Source organism: Aethalodelphis obliquidens, unplaced genomic scaffold (assembly GCF_003676395.1).
Source record: "Aethalodelphis obliquidens isolate GAN/ISIS:26980383/991018 unplaced genomic scaffold, ASM367639v1 scaffold18, whole genome shotgun sequence".
In the NCBI taxonomy this organism is placed as follows: domain Eukaryota; kingdom Metazoa; phylum Chordata; class Mammalia; order Artiodactyla; family Delphinidae; genus Aethalodelphis; species Aethalodelphis obliquidens.
The window spans coordinates 10,050,894-10,059,879 of record NW_020837962.1 but is presented as its reverse complement, the minus strand read 5'-3'; the positions used below and the strand labels follow the sequence as shown (position 1 = coordinate 10,059,879).

The window sequence follows — 8,986 nt, the reverse complement described above, 5'->3', positions numbered from 1 at the left end:
GCTGGGAGCTGAGGGTCCCGGCGCGATCAAGGACCCCAGCTGCGCTCGGCCTGACAATGCAGGTTGTCCCAACTGCTGGGATCAAGAACGCGGTGGGGCCTCCTCCTTATTCCACGGGAAACTGAGGCCGAGGGCAGGGCGAGGACCCGCCTGACGTCCGACGGGAAGGAGGGGCTGAGGCCCACCTCGCACCCTGGCTTGCGCCGCCCCGAATCCGGAGCCTGGGCCTCTGCCCGCCGGGGGCTGCCCGCGCGTTCCTGGAACTGAGCTGGGCGGAGAAATCAGGGCCTGCGAAGAAGTATTCCTGCCGCCCTCCCCGCCGCCTGGGGCCGCAGGGGGTCAGGCCAAGGTGACCCCGCGAGAGGGAGGCGAGGGGCCCCCACCCCCTCGGCCGCCGCGAACTCCTCCATCTTCCCGGTCTTGGGGCTTTTCCTCTGGGCCCGCACGCTCTCTCTCAAGTCCTCCTCCGCGCGCCGCCCCCTCTCCGGGCTTCCCCGAGGGCGGGACGTCCCTCCCCACCCCGCCACCCCCAGGCCACCTCCTGGGCCGTGTCCTAGAGCTGCCCTCGGGCCGGGGGCGGGGCCTCGGGGGGGTACCCCAGGATGGGGCCGCGGAGGACGTGCGCGGCTCCGCCGTGGCCCGGCGCCCCCTCCCTCCCGGTGCCCGCTCCCCAGGCCGCGCCGCCCTCCCTTCCTCCCCTCCCCCGGCCCAGCGCCGGGTCCCGGCCGCCCCCTCCCCCCGACGCGCACGCCCCGCCTGGCAGCTGGCGCCCCGGACCTGGGGCCGCGGCGGCGAGAGGGGTTTGCTGGGAGGGCGGGAGTGAGGGAAGCAGCGGGGGAGGGAGGAGGGAGGGAGGCTGCCCCCCGCGCCCCTCCTCCTACCCCTCCTCCGTGGCCCGCCTGTCCCTCCTCCCGCAGCCTCCCTCCTCCCTCCTCCCTCCTCCCTCCCTCTCTAAGACATCCCCGCACTGCCCGGCCGCCGCGGCCACCTTCCCTGCCGGAGCTGCAGATGTGGCGGAGCGGCCGGGCGCCGGGCGGCCGTGCCAGGGGAGCCTGCGCCCCGTGAGCCTCGGGCCCTGGCCCCCGCCCGCCCGGCCCCGTCCCCCGCTCGCTCTCCCGCCGCCCCCAGACCGCCGGAGCCCGCAGCCGGAGCCCGACCGCCCCCGCCGCCGAGGTAGGAAGCCCCCAGGCATTGCGCCGTGGGGACGGGGACCGGCGGGGGGGGGGCTGGCCTGTCGCGCGGGGGCTGCGGGACCCGAGGGTCGCCTCCCCCTCCCTCGTCCGCGCCTCGCCCCGGGCCATTGTGAGCCCTCGCCGGGGCCCCTGCGCTTGCTCCCTCGCTCGCTGGCTCGCGCGCTCCCTCCCTCGCCGGCTCCCCGGCCCCGTCCCACCGCCTCTCTGTCTTTCTCCTCCCTCCTTACCTCCCTCTGTCCGGAGGCCGGGCCGAGCTGCAGCCGAGCCCCGGGCGGGAGCAAACTTCGGCGGGGAAGTTCGGCGGCCGCGGTGGGGGCGTGCTGCGGGGTGAGAGGGGCCCCCACCCCTACCCCCGAGCCAGGGCACGAACTTGTCTGGGGCAGCCGGGCAGCCGCCCCTTCACACGGCGGGGCTGTTTCTAGGATGGGGGCTGAAAGGTGTCTCCTCCCTGGTCCAGGAAAGTCTCCCCCTGCTGCCCCTGGCTAGCCCCGACCTTCCTTGGGCCAGGGGAGGGAGGCTTCCCCGGGGGTCAGGACTGGGAGCTGGCGTTCTGTCCAACACTTGTTCCTCTCCTGCTGTCTGGGTGCAAGCAGAAGGGTCTGGCAGAGTGGGGAGGGCAGGGGTTTCCAAGCTGCCTGAGGGAGGGTCTGGAGGGGGCAGAAGGAGGGGGGCAAGGCAGGTGCATCCCGAAGGAGGGAGATGCCTGCGCCCTGCTTCCCCGAAGGCCCCCTGGGATGGGGCTGGAATCCAGGCTGGCACCTGGAGGCCTTGGCACACTGCCCTGCCCAGCCGGGTACTCAGGCCACAGCAGGGCAGCATGCGGCCTGTCCGCCTCTCCAGGAGGGCCCGCCTGGCCGGCCACCCGGGGCAGTGATGGTTGCAGGGAGCTGCCCAGCCCTGCCCTGGGGCCTGGGAAGCGGGAAGGGATCCTGGGAGGAGCCCTGGGCCCCCAGCCATCACAGCCCAGGATCTTGGCTCTGAAGGGAACGCTTGACACTGAGGGGGCAGCCAGGCCAGCTGGGGACCTGGCCAAGGCCTGGGCTCCCATGGTTCTTGGTCTGGGCCAGGGACAGGGCCTGAGCTGTGGTCCTTGGAGGCAGCCATCTGAAGGTCCTACATGCCTTGTCTTGACATCCTGGAGGGAAGGTGGGGCTTAACCAGCAGCTACGGAAGACAGGCCCAGGGAAGGGGAAACTGGCCCCTTCAGTGTGCCCACCCCCCCCGCCCTCCCCCATCCCCACACCAGTGCCACGGTGCCACAGCTGTTCCAGCCCAGCTCACACAACCCTCTCCATGACCTCTTCGGCACCTCCCCTCTGCTCTTCTTTCTCCCCTCTGGGCCCAGGCTGGGCCTCCCAGCTGGCCCTGGCCGGCACTGGGGGAGGGGCTGCACCTGGGGGCCCCTCCCAGGACACCCCTTTCTGAGCTCCAGCCCAGCTCATTTCACAGCCCAGCCCAGCTTGGCTTGGCCCTGTCTACAGTCAGCCAAGCAGGAGGCAGTGCCAGGGGCTTGGGCACCATTTATGGGGGTTGAAGACCCGTTGAAAGCCGCCCGTTTTCCTTAGCCCCTTCCCCTCCCCCTCCTTTCCGGAGCGGCCATTAGCGCTGACCCTCTGACCCCTATGCCTGCCCGCCCTTCCCTGTCTGTGACCTTTGACCTTTGATGTTAAATCCCTCCAGCTGGGGCTCTTCGGCCCCTGAGTGACCCTGATGCAGGACCCCTGGGGGGCCTCTCCCTGCTCCTGGCTCTCTACACAGGGACACCTGCCAGTCCTTCCCTCACTGATGGGGAGGAGGTGCCCCAGGAAGCCAGACAGTGAGTCACCCCACTTCCAGGCATCACTGCTTTTGGGGTCAGTGGCTTTGGGGGATTCGCTGGAGCTGGGCCACAGCCTGGAGGGTGAGTGGGAAAAGCCCCTGGCCTGGGAGTCTGATGTCCTGGATTCGACATTTGGCGGTGCCACCAACTCCCGAGGGTCCTTGGGCCAGGCTCTTCCCCCTTCTGGGTCTCAGTTTCCTCTTCTGTAAAACCGAGGGGTCAGACAAGGTGAGCTTCCTGACCTGCAGAGTCCATGAGAAGACCTGGGGGTGAGGGGTACCGAGAGGGGGCTAAGGCCAACAAAAGCCAACTCTCAATTATCCGTGGGTGGAGCCACTATGAATAACTGAATGCCACAGACATCCAGAAACCTCATTTTTAAACAATCCTGTGAACTGAGTACCCCCCAAAGCTTTTGTTGTTTCTGAAAAGCCCAGCTGCAAATGGGTAGCCACAGCGATGTCTTCTCATGCTTGGGCTCCCCTCCTTGCTGGGAGTGCCGGGCAAAAGGGCAAACTGGTCTGGGGACAGAGCTCTGCCAGGGCCTCTCCCTGGAGCTTGTCAGAGGGCCTGGATCCCTCTCAGCCCCATCATGTGGACCCCTCTCCCTTCTCCCCTCCTTTCCTGGCCTTGGCCCAGGCTGTGGGAGTGTCATCTGCCACCTAATCCTCTAGGGGTCTGAGCTGCCTTATAGAAGGAAGAATGTGTTTTCCTGACATTTTCCTATGTGCATTTCCATCTACCCCAACTCGACTTGCCTGGAATCCCAATTTCCCACTTGGGCGAGGGGGCGGGGACGGGCGCCAGGCAGAGTTTGGGGCAATCCCAGGATGAGGGAGGGTGGCGACAGCTGTGGCTGCGGGACCAGATGTGGGGCTGGGGCGTGCAGTTGAGCTCTCTGGGAGGCGTTTGGGGTGGGGCCCCTGGCGCTGAGAGGCACGCCAGGGGTTGGGGCGAGGGCTGCTGTTGGCTCTCTCCTGCGCAGGAGGCCTCTCCAGGTTCCCGTGTTCCAGGCAGGGCTGAAGAGGCCCCTCACCCAAGTGGGAAATTCGGATTGCAGTGGGGAGGCCCTGAGCCGAGTGGAATGGGGCGGTGGGGGGTGGGTCTGCCTTTTTCGAGGCTTTGAGAAGCCCTCCTCTATTCGGGGCTATTGTCATTTTATATTTCACACAGATGACTGAGGCCAGAGGGCTGACCCCTGGAAGGTGCTGTGTGGTCCTCCCTTCACCTCGATAAGCACCCTTCTCAGAGGTGGGGGTGTCCCTGGCTGGCAAGGGTGTCTTTGGGGTCAGCCAAAAGATGTGGATCTCCCCCCAACACAAATTGCCTCTCCTCCCAGGGCCTGTGAAAGGGTCCTAGAGATGGGCCACAGTCCAGACATGAGTCTGGGGGTTCACCTCTCTGAGAATGCCAGGGCCAGGCGGGGATGGGATACCCAGCCTTGCCCCAGCCTGCCTCCAGCCCTGGGTGGGAGACACCACAGCTTTTGCAAGGCACTTGGGACACATCTGCCCTAGTGGTTTCCAGGGTGGCCGCTTCAGCCCCACCCTGGGGGCAGGGACCCTGCACTTTCACCCAGGACCTCTAGTGCTTTGCTGATCAGCCAGGGTTGGGGTGACCCTGACACCTGGAGAGGAATGGACTTGCTGAGTGGGTTGGGGGTGTCTTATGCAGGGGCGTGGTCTGGAGTAGACCCAGGTTTCTCTCCAGGATCCAACTTAGCCCTATAAGCCCCTGCTGTCTCTCCAACTAATAAAAATATCAGCTCAGGTCCCGGGGTCTGGGGGTGGGTTGGGGAGGTGAAGTGGGTCAAGAGATGGAGCAGCAGGGGAGGAACGCCTCTAACAGCTCCCTGAGAAAATCAAAAGGATGCCTTCCAGTGGCCACCACAGGCACTGACATCTGTCACCTGAAATTGCTACATTAGCCTCGTGAGAGAGACTCATTGATCCCTATTTGACAAATGAGGAAACTGAGGCACAGGATGGAAAAGGGCCAATGGGCATCTGGGCCTGAGTTCCTGGGTCAGCTATGGCTCGGGAGGATAGGGTTGGGGTCTGGTGGCCTGGCACAAGAGAGGAACCTGCTCTTGAGGGGGGCCCTGAGCTGGCCCTAGCAGCTGTGCATACTGGGCCCCGAGCCTCCATCCTTTCCCTGGCACTGATCCTCCTGGCCTCAGCTCCAGACTTCTCCATGGGGGAGACGAGGCCTAGTCCAGGTCTGCAGGGGTCCTTGGTCCTCTTTCCCATTCCAGTTCTGGGACTGTGGGACCCCTCCCAGGCGCTCCAGGAGCCCCAGAGTTCTGACCTGCCTCCTGCCTGGGACATGTCGCAAGCTCCCTCAGGCTGGGCAGGGTAAAGGCCCTGCTCTGGGCATCTTGCGGGGCAGGGAGCTCAGGCTCTCCACTCCCCTCCCCCTCTCAGATGGGATGGAGGGTCTGGGTAACTGGAGGGGCCTGGGGGGCCACAGAGATGGGAGGTGATTCCAGTGGGGGAGGACTTCCCATCTGCTCCAGTTGCCCCTGGTGGGGGATGGGCAACGGGGGCTGAGAATCTTCCAGAGCCATAACTGGGGGGTGACTGGAGCCTCCTCAGGTCCTTTGTCTTCACTGCTAGAGAGGCCAGGTAGTACCTTCACAGTGAGAGCCCGACGTGAGCATGTGTGACGTGCATGTGTACACGTACCCCTGTCATGGCAGATGGCTATCTGCAGAAGGACTCAGACCTGGTCCCTGGCCCCTTCCTCCAGTCATGACCAAGGGTGGGTGGGAACCTGCTGAGGCCCCAGGAGACTGCTGAGCTGCCTGAGTCAGCCCCCGGGAGCCTCCAGGAAGACAATCCTGCCTGGCTGACCGAGGGTCTTGTTTGCCTGACACACTCACAGGGTAGCTTCCCACTGGGACCCTGAGAGTAAGGAGGGGGGTGGGGAGGAAACAGGCTCAGAGACTTGAGGGCTTGGCCCAGGGTCACTTGGGATCAGGGAGGGTCAGAGGGGAACCAGAGCCTAGGATTGTGTGGTCCTGGCCGCTGAAATATCAGTTCAGCCTGGGAATCCCCCCAGCTTCTCTGCTGCCCCCCATCCTCTGCATGGGCATCATGTGGGGACAGCTGTGTCTGGAGGAAGCCTCCCTCCCTCCCCCTCATCGTCTGCCTGGGTCTGCCTGCCAAGTCCCAGCCTGCCTGAGCCATTTCTCCCCAGGGCCACTCCTTCCTGCATCCAGACCCTCGGCAACCCCCATCACCACACTTCCAGGCTGACTGACCCAGAGCTGTGATGTCCACCTCCCCCCAAGGCTGTGGGGCCCTCCATTGTCCTGCCTGTTATAAAGTACCCCCCACTCCAGTGCTGCTGTCTGTCTGCCTGCCAGCCCTGACCTCCTCCAGGCCAGGCCCCCAACACGCCCTTCAGGATACCTAGTGGACACCCTGAGTGGTCCTGTGGGCCCTGGGCCCCAAGGACCTGAAACAGGCCAGGCCTGGCACGGCCCCACCCAGTGGGTGTTTCCTTTGGGTTCATGCCCCTGGCTTCTGGACTTGCTTTGCTACCCAGAGGGGGAGCAGGGGAGGGGCAGGGGTGGCTGGGAAGAGGGCATGGGGTGGAGTCCAGAGTTTGTGCTGGAGCTCCTGCTGGGCCTGGTCTAGACCAGCTGTTCTGGGGCGGCTCTGTGTCAGGGCTGGGTGGGAGTGGCAGGAGATGAAGCTGGGGGAACTGCGCCCTTCTGGTCATCCCAACCGATGAGGGTGATGCTGACTGCCTTACCCTCACTGCCCAGGTCTGCTCCTGGGTCCCTTGCCCCAGACAAGGAGGAGGAGACATCTGTGTCAGGGCCCTGCCTCGTGGGCAAGCCACTTCCCTCTTTGGGCCTTAAGCCCCTCCACACCTCCCCTGCTGGTAGGTACCACCAATGGATTCATTCTCTCATTCATTCAACAAACATTCACTGAGTACCAAGTGTTTGAGAAAAGTGAAGGGCTGGGGACTTCCCTGGCACTCCAGTGGTTAAGACTCTGTGCTTCCACTGCAGGGGGCACGGGTTTGATCCCTGGTTGGGGAACTAAGATTCATGCCTTGCAGGAGAGAGAGAGAGAGAGAGAGAGAGAGAGAAAAGGCAGGTGTGATGGTGCCGTTAGGGGAGTGGTTTGGATGTTCAGGCTCTGGTCCTACTCTAGGCCAGCCCCCTCCTTTCACCAATGGGGAAACTGAGGCCCAGAGCCTTGCTCACATCAAATTGGAGCAGGCCTGGTTGTCTGGCTCTGAGTTCCCAGCACTTCCCATTGCTGCTCAGTTCACTGTGGTGGAAGGAGTGGCATTAGTGATGCACTTGTGAGGACTTGGACCCAGGGCAAGTGTGGCAGGCAGCAAGGGGCCACTGCAGGACTAGGGTTGCCGCCCTCAGCGGTGTGGGGACAGAGGCAGGTCCTCTGCTCAGTTCTCAGGCACCTGGAAGAACAGCCATGTATGGCTGCAAGAGGCAAAGAGTGAATCAGGGGAGACTCTCTGGAGGAGGAGATCGGAGGGGAGTGGCAGCTGGAGGAGAATATGGAAGCGCAGAAGGTTGTGAGGCAGGAGCTAGCACCCAAGAGCATCAGGTGAGCATCAGGTGAGCAGGAGGCAGAGAGTCCTGAGAAAGGAGTGCTGAAGGGGAGAGCCTGGGAACAGGAGATTGGGCTGGAAAGGAAGATGGCAGTCTTCTGTGTAGAGCAGTCCATGGCTCCCCAGTACCCTCCATGTCCTGGCCCAGCCTCTCTCTTGGGCTTCCTCCTCTGCTGAATGACGGGCAGGTTCATTATGGGTCAGTTGGGGCCACGCTTCCAGGCCTCTGCAGTGTTGGGTGTAGAAAGAATGTGGGCTTTGGAGCCTGGAGGTGAATCCCAGCCGTGCTATTTATAAGCTCTGTGACTTTGGCAGGTAACTGAACCACTGTGAGCTTCAGTTTCCCCATCTGGAAAGTGGGGAGAATAACACCTAATTCACAGGGTCCTGAGGATGAATGGAGATGGCCCACAGCACTGGTTGTGAGGACCCCAACGCTTCACCCCATGTCCATGTGGCCAACTTGGATCCAACCCCCCGCAACACACACACACAGGAGCACCCCACCCCTAACATTGTTCACCTCTGTGAGTCTGGGCGCCCTTCATTCTCATTCATCTGTGGGCCCCCAGGACCCAGCGGAGGGCCTGGTGTTGGAATGCATAACTGAGTGGTTGGTAAATGAGGCGGAGGGAAGGGCCAAAGTCCAGAGCCTGCCTGGCCGCCTCCTGCCATCTTGAGCTGGCGGGGGCTGTTCACAGTGGGCCTGGTCCCTGTCCTGGGGTGGTGGGAGGGTTGGGCCGTGAGGAGGGGCCCCCAGGACTTGGGTGGCACTCCCGGGCTCGTCCTGCAGCCAGGCTCAGTGTGGGAAGCACAGTGTTTCCTTCTCTGTGGGGACTGGGCCTCATCCCTGCTCCCACCCATAAGCCGAGACTCCTGGGTCCAGGACCCTGACCCTTGTTACCTGCCGTGTCCTGTGTGTGGCGTGTGTGTGCACAGGTGTGACACATATGCATGTGCCTATATGTCTGAGGGTGCCATGGGTACCCATCCATGTCCTGTGGGACACTGGCCAACGCCTCTGCAGGCCCTAGAGAGCACTGGCAGAGTGCCCAGCCCTGCCCGCCCACGCCGAGTGGCAGTGCTGCCTGGCAGGGCCTGGGCTGCTGTGCCTAAGCCTTGTTGGTGTGAGTCCCTGTCTGGCTCCCCTGGTGCTGGCCCCTCCCAGGGATTTGGGCGGCCTGGGGGCCCAGCCCTTCCCTCTCCACCCGCCACCTGGGCGTGGGGGCTGCTTGGCGGGCTTGCCTCTGGCTGAGGCCCAGGTGCAGGCAGTGCTCATAGCCCCACGCACCGCTGCCCCCCCCCCCCCCCCCCCCCCCCCCCCCCCCCCCCCCCGCGCCACGCGAGAACCCCCCACCCAGCCGGCGCGAAGGGGGGGCCC

At 64.2% G+C, this 8,986-nt stretch overlaps 1 protein-coding gene across 1 annotated transcript in view; it reads left to right on the top strand.

Moving 5' to 3' along the window:
- Positions 1 to 965: 965 nt before the first annotated feature.
- The window catches only part of GLIS2 (GLIS family zinc finger 2), a 20,534-nt gene continuing 12,513 nt past the window's right edge, over positions 966 to 8,986 (top strand). Inside the window, exon 1 of the mRNA XM_027117544.1 lies at positions 966 to 1,173. The gene's annotated coding sequence lies outside the window, so the exon portion shown is untranslated. The remainder of the gene's footprint in view (positions 1,174 to 8,986) is intronic.